Source organism: Ambystoma mexicanum, chromosome 5q (genome assembly GCF_040938575.1).
Source record: "Ambystoma mexicanum isolate Mex_15411 chromosome 5q, UKY_AmexF1_1, whole genome shotgun sequence".
NCBI classification, from domain to species: domain Eukaryota; kingdom Metazoa; phylum Chordata; class Amphibia; order Caudata; family Ambystomatidae; genus Ambystoma; species Ambystoma mexicanum.
The window spans coordinates 29,175,857-29,194,303 of NC_090933.1; the positions used below are offsets into that span (position 1 = coordinate 29,175,857).

At 45.8% G+C, this 18,447-nt stretch overlaps 1 protein-coding gene across 2 annotated transcripts in view; it reads left to right on the forward strand.

The window, feature by feature from the left end:
• The window catches only part of FBXL7 (F-box and leucine rich repeat protein 7), a 994,658-nt gene that overhangs the window by 168,739 nt on the left and 807,472 nt on the right, over positions 1–18,447 (forward strand). The window contains exon 2 of one of the 2 annotated variants that reach the window (XM_069620452.1): positions 3,358–3,437. The exons of the other annotated variant lie outside the window; for it this stretch is intronic. The gene's annotated coding sequence lies outside the window, so the exon portion shown is untranslated. The remainder of the gene's footprint in view (positions 1–3,357; positions 3,438–18,447) is intronic. 2 annotated transcript variants of the gene reach the window in all.

Sequence of the window (18,447 nt, forward strand, 5' to 3'; positions counted from 1 at the left end):
CTATTGCACCGTGTTTTCTAAAAGTACATCCCTCACGTGCCTACTGGCTCCCTGATTTTGTGAATAGTTCCATAGCCCTGGAAACAGGCCTTCCTAAACCCACTGCTGAGAAAACCTTCACTTGCCACCAGTCCCACCTCTATTTCTCAGCTGCTTCACAGAATGGCGACCCCTCAAATCCTAGAGTGCTCAGAGAAAGCTTAACTGGCCCCGAGCCCAGAGTGAAATGGATGTTGACAGCCCTGATACTTCTGGATCTGTCAGTGGCATTCAACCCTCTCGACCGCCAGGTCTCTCTCACAAGAGAATTATCAGGCAGCATGGCCTCTGTGGCACAGCCATGCACTGGGTAACATCATAGCTGTCTAACAGTAATCAGCCTCTTTCCATCCCGGTCCCATGTCCGGGTGGTGAGATCACAACTAAAGTGCTGGTCTTTCACATAAGGGCTATCTGCATTTACGGTTTCGAATCCCTTGAGAACGGCCATTTAGGCTTTCATCCTTCCAGGGTCAATACATCAAGTACCATTTTTCAGCACTTAGAGGACCCCACCATGATGCACTGTATCAGAACACAAATGACATCTGTCCCAAAACCATGATTTGTGGGGTTTCTCTGGCATACATTCTTTCCTCTCCCAGCTGCCTTTGATTGCTTAGAACCATGCCTTTAGGTCACATTTGCTTTGGAGAATCCATGAAGCTCATCTTGCTGGGGATGCAGCATGGGCCTTTGTCTCCCAGCTGTCGGGTAGATATTTTCATTTCCTTTGCTTGGATGTTGATAAGAAGGAACCATGTCATATGATAATGAAGGACAGGGACTCTGGGGAAGGACGTTAATTGACTGTATATCATTCTCATTATTTAGTCCTTTTCACTCCGGCTTCCAATGTTATGTTGGTCTGCATTGCACTGGTGTTCTCTTTCTTATTATTCTGCTCGCTTATGCTGTACCGGGCACGTCCTATTGTCTATAATCTTCTTTCACCACTAGTGCGGTGTCATAGCTAGCATATTACCTTTAATGACATTGTTGAGATTGCAACAGCTCAGGCACAGAAGGGTGCCTCTGCTGTTGGTGGTAGGTATTTTATTTCTGGTTACTTTAGTTACTGATTCCACTTTGCTACTTGTGACTCTAAAAATATCATTTATGCCATAAAATGTCCCTGCTAAAAGTATTACGTGGGACAGACAATCCGAAAAGGCAAAAGCACACTGGAACGAGCATCGTTCCAACATTAGATTAAATAATCTGGCCTCTTCTGTAGCTAGACATTTCAGTACTAATGGACACTAAATTTCACAAATTAGGGTCCAAATATTAGAGGTTATAGATCATAGTAATTTGTCCATAGACATCAGCAAGAAACTGGAAGAAAGAGAGGCCTGTTGGATTGATAGGTTACATACAGAGCGTCATACCTGATGGCAGGAATGAAGAACTCAACCTAGCATGGTATCTTTGATATTGACTTTCAAATGTTCTGTTGGCCTGAAATTGCACAGTATTTGAGTACCATTGTAATGATGTTGAAACTGTTCACAACTTGTACAAAATGGTATTAGGTTGATGGTATATACAATTGAAGATCATAAGACAATACATGTATCCTTGAGACATAGGGCCTCATTACACGGTAGGCGAAGAACCATGGCGCTATTAGCGCCATGGTTCATGCCGGTAATATACCGGCACCGCCTTGGTGGAAAGGGGAATTACCGCCCCATTCCAAGGTTGGCGGGGCAGTAATTCCCCCTTCCACCATTGCCCTTCCCCATTCCCATTTTTGCCCCATAGGGCATAATGGGAATGGTGAAGGCGCTAATTACGGTACCGCAAATTGCGGTACCGTAATTAGCTCCCTGGGTGCCTTTGCGGGTTGGTTTTTAACGCCTGCAAAAAGCAGGCGTTAAATACCCCAACCCGCAAAGGGACCTCGTAGTAAGGCAGTAAGGATGTACCGGTACCGGTAAAATAATGGTACCGGTAAACCCTTACCGCCTACCATGTAATGAGGCCCATAGGTAGGGGCATTTGCTCACTATGCCCCAACGTATTTTCCTTCAACTTCTTGATAAGTGTTCCGACCTTAATTGACACTAAGTGATGGAGATGGTCAAATTACACCTAGTTTTGTGATCCATGTAACTTCTAAGGGCACTGCGTGATGAAGATGGTCAATATACACCAGGTTCTTTGATCCTTGTCACTTCCGGACATTAAATGGCTCATATTTTAATATATATTATGATATAGTATTCACACTATTTTTGGTAACATGTGATTACAGTTGAGAAATAGTATTCTGTTACACAGTTAAAACATTTTTAAACTTTGCGATTTGTCGTCAGGCATTTGAAATGCTAATCAACAGCATCTCTCTGTGTACTTTGTATTTACATGCTTTGGTGTGTTAATTTGAAACCGCACATTCATGTAACTAAGTAAACTTCGCTGTAACAGCGCCACGATGACCCAGGGCTGCTTTGTGTGCTTTATAAATGTAAAAAATAAAATAAATATGTTAGTGGACAGACATGAGATACTTGGAAGAACCATGATTTGATAATTTGACAAATTATTTCCCATGATATGCAGTGTAAATTCATAATGACTGTCACTGTTTCCGCTTATCGTACGTCCGTGGCTAGACGTGGAACACGTGACGCGCGAGACGAGAGAATCTAGATGTCACGAGATATCCTGGTAGACACGTGACACTAGTAGTGTTCACGTGACTAGGGGGAACAAAATTTAAACAATGTTCCAGGAGCAACAGAGTATGCTACATTGAAGCGGGACAGCGACAGGATTGATACAGGCTACAGAGAACGTAAGTCTACTGCATACCGTTCAGGTATGAGCAGGACAGAAAGAAATAGTAAGCGTGCCACTGACGCGGAGAAAGGGCGCTGATGTGTCTGATTTTTCGTTTGTATATTTTAATCTTCAACTATAGGACTCTTCTTATGGCGTAACACAGGACGACATGAGTTGAACGTTATTGGTGCTTTGCGGAAGTCTGATCCCATATGCGGCATTAAGGGAGCTGGTTTCGTGCATATAGGAATCCGTTTCTAAGGAGAGTTGGTCCGTACAGACATCAGGTAATGACAACGTCTTGCGTTTTGCACATGGTGTTAGGCAATTTAACAGTAGTCAACACAGTCTTAGGTTGCTGTACCACAGGGAGATCGACTAACGGCGTTGTCCTGGGTAGCCTTTGGGTTGACACCAGGAAACATGAAGAAAAAAACAGTTTTGATATGTTGATTGTTTCGGTAATAGCATGTAAGTTTCACTCAGGATCCACACCGATCGAGCGTTTTTGTTTTTTGTGTTTTTCAGGAATTGAGTAGTCCGGCATAATTGCTGGGGCTCTCCCCTTAAGTAACCGTTGTCGAGTGACTTTGTGAAAGCACAACACGGTAAGCCTTAATTCAGTAAACTTAGGTACTGTTTAAGTTGACCAACAGCAAAAAAAACTGTACATTACTGACTGTTGTTTCTGGTTTTCCCCTCTTTCTTGTTTTATGTGTCCCCAGGTCAAGAATCAGATATTGTAGTGTTAGTTACAACTTGTGAACATCTTTTTAGAGTGATGAGTTGGGCAGGATTGAACCAACTAAAAAAGAAGTGAGATGGTTGAAGGGTACAGATGGTCCCCCTGATGAAGTTCTTTAACATTGTGTTGAACAGTATTGTTGAACGAAACATGTTGGGCAATTATAGTATTGTGATTTTGTGATGATATAATATAAATAGTAAAATTTAGTTTGACTTCACCCCTGGGTAGCACTTGTTGGGGTAGAACTATATTGAATCAATGTTAGATGTGATGAGTGGTCTCCTTTAATAATCAGGAACCAGTAAGCTACCGACCATTGTGTGTCTAGAGACAGAGTGTTCTCCTTCAAAATACCATACATGATTCAGCTTTGTATAGGTAGGATGTCACGGGGTTAAGCACAACACAGGTTGTTTTATGTATGGTAATGGTTTTTATGAGATATTTTTTGTATTAGGCTTTTTAGGAATTTTTGTACTTTTAGAAAATGTGTTTTATAAATTGTGATAAAAATGTGATGTTTATCTAAATAAAATTGTGATATATAAATGATGTGTTGACTTAGTACCTATTTGTTACAAGTACTAGGTAATTCTGGCCTGAGGGACACCTGAAGGGGTAACCAGTGACGTGAATTGATCTCTTGTTGTAGGATTGTCCTCCATTGTTGTGTGAGGGGCCTGGTCATCACGTCGTTAAATTGGCTCCACGTCTCTATAAGGTTGTTGTCCGCTTATCGAATATCCATATGTTTTTTGTAACAACATTGTTAACAAGATGATTTGAGATCAAGCGAGACTCACACTAATAAACCATATCTCTCTGTGTGTATTGTAATTACACGCCTAGATGCGTTAATTTGCGATTGTGCATGTCATCAGAGAAATATGACATATTGATCCATAAACTTGCTGTAATGGGACCATATAATGCTATTATATGTGACATGTAGTGTGAGCACATGACTATTATTGTTCACCATCAACATACAAGTTGACACTTTATTATGATGCTTGATAGTATCCTTTTATGCCATACTCACGCTGTACTTCATACTTTTGCCATTTTATATATCACTTTGTGTCATCTTATTTACATTATTGCCCGCAAAAAAAAGACATGTAACAATGCTGTGACACCATCACGTTTTGATGATGTCACGCGTTCGCGTTTTACCCACCATTTTCTTTTTGTTCAATTAACAGAGGCATTGGTGCGTCCAGTAAAGATAGCAGGTACTTCCGCTAGAAGAACCACACACCATACCTATATAGTGGAGTGCACTTGTTAGTCGTTCAAGGAACCACAAAAACTCTTTGTACATATTCAAAATCGAGGATGTCATCACATGTGCATTTTCCGGTATATGTTTATTGAGGGGCATTTTGTGGCCCATTTTTCTTTAGCTTTTTCCTTTCTTGTAAGCATTGCTGAAACACATTCACCGCTGGACGACAAGGTAGTGACTACACTTTTTTTGTTGATATTGATTGACTATAATCCAAGAGGCTCCTATGTGTTCTATGTTCATGACTATTGTTTCATGTCTCAACATAGGTTCTGCTGGTTAGATTCATTGCTTCGCCTGTAGACAGGAATGTTGACTGTTGAAGACATTGTTTTAAGACAATTATTTTGACTCTGTTTTTGCATATATATATGGAAGATAACTTTTCACATCATTTGTAGAGTCTGCCCTGATGATGGACAATTGTCTGAAATGCATTGGCTACTCACTCTAGCCATTAAGCAATATGAATAACGAAGAACACTGTTTTACTAAAGAAGTCAAGCAACATTTATTATAACTGTCAAGTGTATTGTAACTATTTACTACTAAGGTGATACCAAATACTCCCGGTTTTATTTATATGTTGATTCCCGAAAAAGTGCAGTTCAGGTTTCTTTGGCACACACCATATACTGTGTATTAACAGTAGATCATTTGGAATAAATATAGTGGTGCCCACTCTAACCCTCCACGTAGTTCACCTTTAACATGCTGCCATATTCTGACTTGGATCGCAAGTAAGAAGAAACCCACTAGCACCTGGCTGGAGGTTTTTTCCTCCAGAGAAATGGAGGAATTATTGACAGTGGATTTACGACCGCCTGTCATTTCTCCAAACCCTAATGGAGTTCATTACCATAGTGGGGAATAACATTGCCTCCTCACCACACCTAATATGGTGGATTTCCCAACAAAACTAGTGGTGGTATTGGTAAACAGGTTTGGTTGATATTAACGTTCAGTATGGTATGGCATGGTATAGTTTATTTATAAAGCGCCTACACACAGGCAAGTGTTTCAAAGTGCTCAAGGAGAGTGGGAACATGGGAAAAAACAACAGGCGCTCAGACCATTTGAAATTCTGAGACGATAATAGTTTGCAAAGGCAGAGTAAGTACGAAGATACATTTAACAGTTTGAGATAAAGCAAATAGGCCTGACAGCGATTCTGCAGTTTTACCAAGTGCAATTAAGAGGTGAAGACAAGAGAGAACAGACATACGATCTTCAGGCACGGAACGTACGGATCGTGCAAGTGCAGTAGTTTTCCTAAACTCATAATGTGGCTCATAGTGTTCTCATAGGAAAGGATGGCAATCAGCAGGCTTTACAAAGGCAGTGCAATGGTAGATTAATTTCAAGCCAAGGTCTACAATGCAACCTATATATTTAAACTGAATTGCAGATACTGTATTATGAGTATGTTTATCTCGCCAGAACCAAACAGGTGATTACATTTTTGTGATATCTGAAAAATATTGTCAGTTTCGGACTATTTAACTTAAGGACATCCAGAAATTGACAGTATCAAGAGAGTGCTGGAGGGTGTGAAGTCTTCCTGAATGGATGACTCTTGTGGGTATGATTGGTTGTCATGCAAATATAGTTGCCTGTAGGTGCCTGGTTTGTCCACCAAAGTATCCAGGGACTTTACTTGCAGGTCAGACCACAGAGCGACAAGATGGGAACGTATAGACACTGCAGGGATCAGGGTCCCTTATGGTTTCACCCACACTTACTCAATGAACAATCTGGGACTCTGCCACCAAAACAAAGCTCATGTGATCTTTGAAGACGTTTGCGAGAGTCCCACAGTTAATGATATCAGAGGCTCTGAAAGATCAATTACGAAAAGCAAACCCCCAACTTGATCCCCAACAAATCAAAGATGGTTATACAACATGTACGACATGTGTGCAGTCGCTGTTCCAGAAACCATATCAGCTGGTATCAAATAGCCCTCAGGAAGATTTGTTATTTTTTTTATTTTGTAGTCTATGGGTTAGATAGCACAATATACTAATCAACTGCAATCTAAAGGTAGTAGGTTTGAACTCCAGCAGAAGATAACTAAAATGAGTAGTGTTTAGTTGGGGAATAGTAATTGTTAGGAAAGATTTCGTAATTGTAGGTAATTTTCCTTCCATGTGGCAACCCCTAAACTTTTTGCTGTTGTTTTTCACCTTGTTCTTGACTTTGACAGAGAAGTGCAGCTTCTGCCGCACTCCTCTGGGCTTTCGCTCCTTTCTTATGGGGAAACTGACATGCCCTTAAAACAGTCAGTACCGGGGAACGCTGTTTCCCGTAGTTTCTTTTATCATGTTGCGGCCTTAGTGCAACATGACACAAGAGGGCACTGTAAGCTAAATTACAGCTCTCTTGGGTCTCTAGCCTTCTACAGGCCCTAGATACTCGTTTAGGATTGTATTTGATTGGTGCAAGTGATTCAGGGACGGGAATGGTGGCAGCGATCGTTTCTTTGTATTTTGAGCTCCTTTTGGCGTTCTAAGCGCGTTTTCTGCGCTTAACCCAAAATGGTGGCCTGGCTCCCAAAATGGCCAGACCACGAGGCTCCTTTGTCCTGTCCGTCTTGCTCCCTTCACCTTCCCCAGGTCGAGCCGACCCGGGGCCTTCCTTATTTGGGCATGTACTTTCCCGCGAAACACAGATGCTTTCGCGGGCTTCTACATGCCTTTTGTGTGCCTCCAGGGTGTGGGCTGGGATGTCTGGTCCCAATACACATCCTGGGTGCCAGAGAGTCTAGGGTGGTGTGAATGCCTGGGACCACCGTGGTCCGTGATTGGTCCACGAATGGTGTGAGTGTTAATGAGCAGATCTCCCATTGGGTCCCCTCCGTTTTGGCGCGAAGGGAACCGTGGATAAGAGGGGGCTGGAAACACCACTACCAGGTCGATCTCCTGAGTTCTCACGAACGAAGGAATACAGGAGCCAAGTATCCTGCAAACAAGAGGCTGGACCGAGGAATCGCTGGTGACCCGCTGAAGGACTTCTGCTCTGCACTGCTGTCGCCTTGTGAAACCCTTTTCACCTTTGATCGAACCAGAAGGCCTGTACTGGTGCTTCGTCCCTTGGAATAGCGGGAACAGCTATTCTCGGCATCTTCACCATCTCCTGCCAGTAAGCCTTCGGAAGCGTCTCTGGGCCATCCAGCTGACTGACCAGCTTACACGGGAGTCTTGCTCTGTAACCGCCGCCAGGTTGTGTTGTATTTCGAGTCCTTGTCACTCTCACACGCTTCGTACACTTGGCGTTCCCAGGTCGGAAGTGAGTAGTGTACATTTGGCTCAGATACACACGGCCGCTCCGTTGCCCTGCTGTGGTGACAAAACTGTGCAGGTTTCTTCGATTGGGACGTCTTTTTACTCAACACGACGACGAGTCGTTCCCTGCTCTTCTGAACCTGCCAGCTGCTGAAACTGACGCAGAGAAGCCTGGGTCTGCTTGCATCGGGGACCGGTGAGTAGTTTAGCTAGGATCTGGTCGCCCTCCTGCAGGAGCCCATTGCTTTTCCCCGCTGTGTAAAACAGCACCCATTTGCCGTACTCGCGCTCTGCTTCTGCCCACAGTGGAGGCTGCGCTTGAGTCGCGGAACTTGTTCTCCTTCATTTGTGCACTGAACTGAACTGCCTGATTTCCTTAGAAGAGACTTCCCTTTTGCCCGTTGGCACCAGCGTGTGCAGGTACTTTTGAGCACAAGGCTCCACTCTTCGCAGGGCTCGGACTTCCATCTAGTTAGGTGCCTCTGAAGGCGAACTGAGTCTAAAGCATTGTATCGCACTGCCTGTTTTCCTTCCCTTGCAGGTGGACTACACATTTCATGCATATAACGCTTGGGACTGTCGTATTTGTATATATATTGTGTTGATATGGTATGTGTTGGTTTAATATTGTGATACTGTGATTTTCTCGCTACGGTCATTGTTTTAAAGGCCTTAAAATAAATGTGTATATATTTTTGATATAACAACTGTTTGGAGTAGTTTGTAAGTGATCTTGCTTTGTGTGCTCATTGCGGGCTTTCAGTCACCCTCACCCCTCTTGAGACCTAGTCTTGACCGCCGCGATCGCTACCTTGATTGGTCTGGCTCGTCCAGAGGTTACCCTGTTCCAAGTAATTAGGTTGGCCTTCTGAACTTCTGCGCCACCAGGACAGAGTTCAGAAATCCGTCTTAACAAATTGGTGTACAGCGGTGGGATACGACTGAAGGTATCCAGTGTTGCGCACGAAGTAGGGCATTTCAGGTTATTCCAACCAGGACACGTAGTGAATTGTTGTAGTATAACTTTAAAAAGGCCATAGTCCTATCTAACAGTATGGAAACAAATACCTTGTTAACTTTAAATGCTTCCAAATCAGAAACATTGAAGAAGATGTGTGCGGAGAGAGGTGTTTCCTCTCAAGGCACGAAATTGGAAATGATCCAAAGAATCGTGGCGTGGCAAGAAGCGCAGCTTGACGCTATAACTTCTGAGGACAGTGCGGAAGGTGGTGGGGCTGCTCTCCCTGCTAGAACCGACGGTTCTGCCGCCGCACTGATCCATCGCGACCACGAGGACAGGGAGGACGAGATGTCTAATGTTTCCTCTACCAGTGTTGATGGGGATGCTATGCTTGAATTCAAGAAGCAAGAGCTGCGGTTTAGGCAGCAGGAGCTTGAATTCAGCATAGCCAAACTAAAAATCGAACAGGCAGAAAAACAGAAAGACAGGGATCACCAGTTGGAACTGGCCAAGCTTCAGGTTGCAAATGGGTCCAAGGGTCCTGGACATGGGTCTGGGGCCTCCTCTCATCCACGGTTTCCGAAAGATCTGCTCAGTGTGTATGAAGAAAGGAATGACATTATGGACTGGCTGAATGCGTTTGAGTATGCATGCGAAGTTCAACAAGTTGACAATGCTGATAAGATTGCCTGGTTACTCAGCAGACTGCCCCATTCTGGCTGTAGTGCCATTATGGAAATGTCGAAGGCTGAGCAAGCTGATTTCGCAATGTTGAAGCAAACTCTCACTTTAAAGTTTGGGAAGACTCCGGCCCAATATTTGAAACGTTTCAGAGAGTATAAGAAAAAGGAAGGTGGTACTTGGGTATCTTATGTCACTGAATCCTTGAAAAACTTAACTGGCTGGGTCGAAGGTTATAAGGTTTCTACCTTCGAAGGCATGATAAATCTTGTCATGCTGGAACACATTTTTGCTTCTTCTTCCCCGGAGCTTAAGCAGCATTTGGCCGATTCGAAGGAGATAGATCCTAAGAAGCTGGCCATTGCAGCAGACTTATGGGTGTCACATCGAGTGTCCCATAAGGACAAAACTCATCCTGGTAAGCAGGAGGAAGGGAAAAAGTCCAAAGATATGGAGGGTGGAGAATCTGCTAAATCTTCTTCTCATAAGGGCCACAAAAAGAAAAATAAGGGTAAGACACAAGAGAACTCACAGGGTAGTGGAGGACAGCCTCCGAAACAGAACTCTGGTTACAATAAGCCTCCCTATGTAAACAGACCCAATGGATCTTGTTTTGCTTGTGGAGCAACTGACCACGTGAAGGGGGATCCCCGTTGTAAGGTTAGACCTTTGGGGGTCCACTCCGCTAATCTGGCCTTCTCCTCCTATGAGGAAGAAGAGATTACAGGAGCATCCTTCTCCTCTGACTCATTTCCCAGCGGGATAGAGGCTGAGGTAGTTTTAGTGTCCCTGGGTTCCTGGGAGCCTAAAGTCGCAGAGGCTTATGCTAGGATTCCGGATAATACCAAGCACTACTTTAAAGACAGTGTGCTGATCAAATGAGTAGATACTCCAGCTCTTAGGGATAGTGGGTGCAGTCGCACTGTAGTGGATTCTACCTTGGTAGACTCAGAGGAAGTTGCCAGAGCTACTCTGATGCCCACTAAGTTGGCTGACGGCCCCCTCCGTATGTTTCCAGTAATACCTGTAAATCTTACTTTAAATGGTACAGCAGTCAGGATTCCAGTGAGCATTCAGAGAAACGTCCCGGGAAAGGTCTTGTTAGGTAATGATCTCAGAGCTTTAGGGCTCGTAGGAGACACTGCCGAAAGACCCTACACACGGTCTCAAGCACGGGCAGCATTGGCCAAGACCAATACGCCGCCCCAGCCGAAGGGGAAACCCAAGGTGAAAGGAGTCGACAAGTCACGACGAGGGAAAGAGAATATTCCCCCGAGCTCGCCTACCACTGCGGTGGAGGAAGTTGGTCAATCGCCCGGGCCTGACGAGGAGGTGGCGATGCCTGAAGTATTCGACCCCAACGATCATCCTGAACTAAAAGACTTGTTAGTTGAAGGAGGTCCTGATAGGGACGGATTCAGTAAAGGCCAACGTGAGTGCCCATCTCTGGAAGGCCTAAGGAGACAGGCCTGCTCCCAGCTTGAGGGTGAACCTCCTGGGACGCATAGGATTTATTGGGAAGGTGGACTCCTGTATAGCGAGCCCACAGAGTCTACAGAAGGAGACCATAGGAGGTTGGTGGTTCCCCTTGCTGTTAGGCCCTTCCTCCTGCAGTTTGCGCATGAAGTTCCCCTTGCTGGTCACCTTGGTATGAAGAGGACCAAGCAAAGGTTATCCATGCACTTCTACTGGCCCAAGATGGGGGTGCAAGTAGAAAGTCACTGCAGGAGTTGTACCTCCTGCCAGTTGTCTGGTAAGGTTGGCGCGACAATCCAAGCTCCGTTGGTACCGCTCCCAGTTGTGGGGGTACCATTTGAAAGGGTAGGGATCGACATCGTTGGTCCCCTTGACCCGCAAACATCCTCAGGCAATAGGTTTATCCTGGTGCTGGTCGACCATGCAACCAGATATCCTGAGGCCATCCCATTGAAAACTGTAACTGCCAAGTCAGTTGCAGAAGCTTTACTCGGCATATTTACTAGGGTTGGCTTCCCTAAAGAAGTTGTGTCGGATCATGGCAGCAACTTTATGTCGAAGTATAGGCAGGCTATGTGGAAAGAATGTGGGGTCACCTACAGGTTCTCTTCTGCATACCACCCCCAGACCAATGGTCTGGGGGGGCGTTTCAACAGGACGTTAAAGAGCGTGATTGGGGCTCTGGAGGAGCCTCAGAGAAGAAAATGGGATCTTCTTGTTTCATGCTTACTGTTTGCCTACCGAGAGGTACCACAGGAGGGTGTTGGCTTCAGCCCCTTCGAACTTCTGTTCGGTCATCCCGTACGGGGACCCTTAGCCATCGTCAAGGAGGGATGGGAGATGCTCACTCCCCCTGTTACTACCAACGTAGTTGATTATGTGCTAGGGCTCAGAAAACGGATGGTGCTTCTTATGGGCTTGGCTAGTGATAAATTGAAGGCAGGGCAAGCGCTGGTGAAACATTGGTACGACCAGAAAGCTTCCCTCATCAACTTTACACTTGGTCAGCAAGTCCTGATCATGAATCTCATAAGGCCTCGAGCTTTCCAGGACAAATGGTCAGGCCCTTACCCAGTGGTGGAGCCCCTGGGTGAGGTTACCTATTCAGTGGACCTTGGAAGGCCTGAACAGGCTCCAAAAGTGTTTCACGTGAATAGGCTGAAGTCTTTCGTCCCAAGCGTCGAAATCGCAGCACTGCTACTGGCTTCAGATGTTGAGGAAGAGGAGTCTGAACCTCTCCCCGACCTGTTCCCAAGCAGTCCTTCAGATAGCTCTTTTGAGGGTGTCCGAGTGGCCCCTCACCAAAATGGACAAGGCTCAGTGGTTTACCTTGGACATGAAGTAGGTGGAGGGAGGAGACAGCCTCTACCCAGTAAGGTACAAGCAGTACAAGACTGGCCTACCCCCACTACGCAAACCCAAGTGAGAGCCTTCTTAGGACTCACGGGGTATTACCGCAATTTTGTGGCAGACTATGGCACCATAGCTGCTCCTCTGACTGCCCTCACAACTCCGAAGAAACCCAAGAAGGTAACTTGGACCGACGAGTGTGAGAAGGCCTTCAATGGCTTAAAAGACTCCTTGTGCCAGGCCCCTGTCCTCAGGGCCCCTGATTATCAAAGACCTTTTATCGTGCAGACGGACGCCTCTGACACTGGGATAGGAGCTGTACTATCACAAGTAGATGAGAAGGGTAAGGAACACCCTATCGGTTTTATTAGTCGCCAGCTTAAGGACAGAGAGCTCAGATGGTCCACGGTAGAGAAAGAATGTTTCTCTGTTGTGTGGGCCCTAAGGAAGCTGAGGCCCTACCTCTATGGGACCCACTTCACTGTGCAAACTGACCATAAGCCGTTAAAGTGGCTAATGAACATGAAGGGGGAGAATCCAAAGTTGCTTAGGTGGTCCATAAGTCTACAAGGCTTCGACTTCACTATTGAGCATAGGCCAGGTGTCCAACATAGCAATGCTGATGGGTTGTCCAGAATGTTTAACCGACCTGAACAAGAGACTCATTCAGGGGTGGATTAGTTCCCCCTGTCCATAGTCTGGGAGTGGCGAGTGTTAGGAAAGATTTCGTAATTGTAGGTAATTTTCCTTCCATGTGGCAACCCCTAAACTTTTTGCTGTTGTTTTTCACCTTGTTCTTGACTTTGACAGAGAAGTGCAGCCTTCTGCCGCACTCCTCTGGGCTTTCGCTCCTTTCTTATGGGGAAACTGACATGCCCTTAAGACAGTTAGTACCGGGGAACGCTGTTTCCCGTAGTTTCTTTTATCATGTTGCGGCTTTAGTGCAACATGACACAAGAGGGCACTGTAAACTAAGTTACAGCTCTCTTGGGTCTCTAGCCTTCTACAGGCCCTAGATACTCGTTTAGGATTGTATTTGATCGGTGCAAGTGATTCAGGGACGGGAATGGTGGCAGCGATCGTTTCTTTGTATTTTGAGCTCCTTTTGGCGTTCTAAGCGCGTTTTCTGCGCTTAACCCAAAATGGTGGCCTGGCTCCCAAAATGGCCAGACCACGAGGCTCCTTTGTCCTGTCCACTAACCGTCTTGCTCCCTTCACCTTCCCCAGGTCGAGCCGACCCGGGACTTCCTTATTTGGGCATGTACTTTCCCACGAAACACAGATGCTTTCGCGGGCTTCAACATGCCTTTTGTGTGCCTCCAGGGTGTGGGCTGGGATGTCTGGTCCCAATACACATCCTGGGTGCCAGAGAGTCTAGGGTGGTGTGAATGCCTGGGACCACCGTGGTCCGTGATTGGTCCACGAATGGTGTGAGTGTTAATGAGCGGATCTCCCATTGGGTCCCCTCCGTTTTGGCGCGAAGGGAACCGTGGATAAGAGGGGGCTGGAAACACCACTACCAGGTCGATCTCCTGAGTTCTCACGAACGAAGGAATACAGGAGCCAAGTATCCTGCAAACAAGAGGCTGGACCGAGGAATCGCTGGTGACCCGCTGAAGGACTTCTGCTCTGCACTGCTGTCGCCTTGTGAAACCCTTTTCACCTTTGATCGAACCAGAAGGCCTGTACTGGTGCTTCGTCCCTTGGAATAGCGGGAACAGCTATTCTCGGCATCTTCACCATCTCTTGCCAGTAAGCCTTCGGAAGCGTCTCTGGGCCATCCAGCTGACTGACTAGCTTACACGGGAGTCTTGCTCTGTAACCGCCGCCAGGTTGTGTTGTATTTCGAGTCCTTGTCACTCTCACACGCTTCGTACACTTGGCGTTCCCAGGTCGGAAGTGAGTAGTGTACATTTGGCTCAGATACACACGGCCGCTCCGTTGCCCTGCTGTGGTGACAAAACTGTGCAGGTTTCTTCGATTGGGATGTCTTTTTACTCAACACGACGACGAGGCGTTCCCTGCTCTTCTGAACCTGCCAGCTGCTGAAACTGACGCGGAGAAGCCTGGGTCTGCTTGCATCGGGGACCGGTGAGTAGTTTAGCTAGGATCTGGTCGCCCTCCTGCAGGAGCCCATTGCTTTTCCCCGCTGTGTAAAACAGCACCCATTTGCCGTACTCGCGCTCTGCTTCTGCCCACAGTGGAGGCTGCGCTTGAGTCGCGGAACTTGTTCTCCTTCATTTGTGCACTGAACTGAACTGCCTGATTTCCTTAGAAGAGACTTTCCTTTTGCCCGTTGGCACCAGCGTGTGCAGGTACTTTTGAGCACAAGGCTCCACTCTTCGCAGGGCTCGGACTTCCATCTAGTTAGGTGCCTCTGAAGGCGAACTGAGTCTAAAGCATTGTATCGCACTGCCTGTTTTCCTTCCCTTGCAGGTGGACTACACATTTCGGGCATATAACACTTGCGACTGTCGTATTTGTATATATATTGTGTTGATATGGTATGTGTTGGTTTAATATTGTGATACTGTGATTTTCTCGCTACGGTCATTGTTTTAAAGGCCTTAAAATAAATGTGTATATATTTTTGATATAACAACTGTTTGGAGTAGTTTGTAAGTGATCTTGCTTTGTGTGCTCATTGCGGGCTTTCAGTCACCCTCACCCCTCTTGAGACCTAGTCTTGACCGCCGCGATCGCTACCTTGATTGGTCTGGCTCGTCCAGAGGTTACCCTGTTCCAAGTAATTAGGTTGGCCTTCTGAACTTCTGCGCCACCAGGACAGAGTTCAGAAATCCGTCTTAACAGTAATACCGGCTATTAGTGCTAACAGGGAATTCAGCTTGTTCGATGTGCAATAACTGTGGACTAACTATTGCTATTTAATAATCACACATTTCAATAATGCTCGCAAAATTGGTATTTTGTAATACGACTGGATTAAAGGCATAGCTTAGGCAACATTTTGCAAGTTCCGAAACAAGCTCAGAGAGAGCTTCATGCCATTAAGAGTGCAATAGAGGAAAAGAATCATTTGCTCCTCCAGGTGAGAAATGTCCCCAGCGAAGTCAGCGGATTTATCATGCATGTCATTCTGGAGAATTCATCTGTGAAAAGAGGAGCGCAATTTGCCCTCATACAAGAATGGTTTTGGAACAAAGTTTCAAGAATATCTGACTTGAGCATGGTTCCACGTGTTTAATTCAACTACTATTTCTCCTACCACGGTTTGGTTGAATCCTGTAGGTTAGCCTGAATTGTTTTTAATGTCGAGGTTTCTGGGGGCTTTCCCTCGCCCGCTTAATGCACAACCCACCACCACCCCTATACGTCCACTAAACACACGTATGAATATGTATCAGATGAGCAGCAAGATTTCACCAAACCATGGTCGAAGTAATTGTGGTCAAAGTTACATAGATCAAGGAACATACGTGGAATACAAAAATGGTGCAAACTATGCTCTTGTTTCTTAAGAAATACTTGCCTGAGGGCTAATCATATTAGAACTCTCCTGTTTGCACACATGAAATATCATCTTACATTTATTTGTTGAATTAATAATGTGATTTTGTAAATATCTCAGAGGTCAACGGCCTTGCTGCACATTTTCTACTGGAGGCACACAACCACTGCACCATTCCTAGCATTAAGTTGTTGTTACGCAAGGCGCAAATCACACCGGTTGCACACATATTGAGTGCACCCAAGCACTATATACTACCCCACTCTCTCCACTGACCTAGAATACTGTCGCTGAGGGCGTTCAACCCACATCACTTTGAGATCATTCCAGTGGTATATAAGGATCTATGCAAATGCACCATAACATAACATATTATCATATTATGCTTTGTGTAGCATATGCTTGCTTCCTTATGCATTGCATACGATTATATGTCTGCTCGTCTTTCACGTGATTGATACTTTATCAATAGTCAATTGACTATTGATACATTCTCAAGATCTGTGGCCTTCGTTTGTTACTGGAGCCATTCAACTCACGTGAACCATTTTAAGCCTTGTGAGTTAAGATGCAGTGGATTTGTGCAGATCGCTTGCCCCGCCTCTTCTGCAATATGGCAGCAGTTGGAAAGTAGTTGAGGGACCTCTGCCAGAGGGCTGTTTGCACAATGGGATGGCACATGTTATGCAATTCTTTGGAATGCGTTTGAAGATTTAATGGAGCAGTGTGTTCTATAAGGTATTGAAGAGGGGTATTATGTTAAGGATATAGGTCATAGCACTTCCTTTCTGCACAGACGATGGGTCTGTAATCTCAGAGCAGTGTAGCCTCTCTCTGTAATTCGCCAACTCTTGGAAAAGGACGAGGGCGCTGCTCTGGGTGATTCCCAGCCCGGGTGAGATGCCACCACCCATATTATTGCTGTATTTATTGGTGATTTGTAAAGCACCCGCTCAATGTCCTGAGAGGTGCTCATTTTTGGAAAAGTGTGTCAAAAGGTCCAGGGGGACCCTTTTACCAAGGCCCTCAAAACATTAACAGACAATATTTTTACTTGCCCTAAAAGATAGGTAATTCTATCTACATTGACACGTAAGAGCCCGGATTTCTCAATGGAGCATCTCATTTCCAGTTTCAGTTCCTTCCATACATGTTCAAGGCCCCCATAACATTTGACAGCATTGTTGGTGTGGTTCTATTGTAACCACCCTCTGGTGGTCAGTATATATGACTTGTGTGTCATCCCAGTGTTTCGAGCATGCACTTTGCCGCTGGGAGCCTTCTATATGAAATGTGAGTGACGACTGCCTGATGACGCAATACAATAACTTGTTTTCCTTTTTCAGACACAGAGATTGCATGGCGGTGACATCATTCTCACCATTCCCTTAGAAGCACCCCTTTGGCTCAATGTGCCTGCTCCTCAAATAGGTGTCCGACAGCTGCAGCCTGCACCAGAAGCTGGGCGTGGCTGCCAGAGAAGGGTGTGCCATAGCAAATGAGTAAAGAGATAAAGCACCCCCTGACTTAGCAAGGAGGGGTTCAGTTTTCCTAACCTGCCTCCCAGCTACATCTAGGGCTGCTTAGAGAAAGGTACGGTGAACTGAAGGTGGAACCCCTGCGTAAGGAGTGCCCTGGCCCTGCTGCCTGCTTAAGCAATTAGAGTACCCCAACAATGCTGGGTCCAAAGACCAAAAATGGCACCGCTGTACCTGTGGAGCCCCTCAAAAGAAGAAGTGCTGGCAGATTCTCTGGAGGGATTCGGGCTCCAGCTCAGGACAGTGACGGGCAATGACAAAGGGGTGACTGAGAAGGGATATTTAGGGGAGGCTTGGCCCACAGCCTAGTTTCCCATCCCTTTCCTTCTATGAATAATAATACGTGTTCAGATGGACTCCTCCAGATAGCCAATGCTACCCGTCACCTGTGAAGTCCTTTAGGGTTCCTGCTTCTCCCCAGTGATCTTCAGTCTATACATGGAGTCACTGGGGGCCCTCCTAGCCACACAGAACATCCACATCCACCGATACGCCGATGACACACAGCTATACCTCAAAATCAACTCCATCAAGGATATCCATAGGCTCAAAACCTGCCTCCCGCTAATCCAGTCTTGGATGTCCAGTGCATACTTGAAGCTCATCCCCTCCAATTCCTACTCCTCATCAACAACACCGAACCCCCAGACATACAGCAGGACTTACCCACCGTTACAAAGCTTTTAGGAGGGCCATTGGCTGCCTACTCATACAGGTCAAGCTACTAGGCATACATTTAAACCAAATGTGAGCTGGGTTGGTAACCCACGGGTGAGGGATGCCAAAGAAACTCAAGTGGGCTTCGCCTGTAACCTGACCCCTT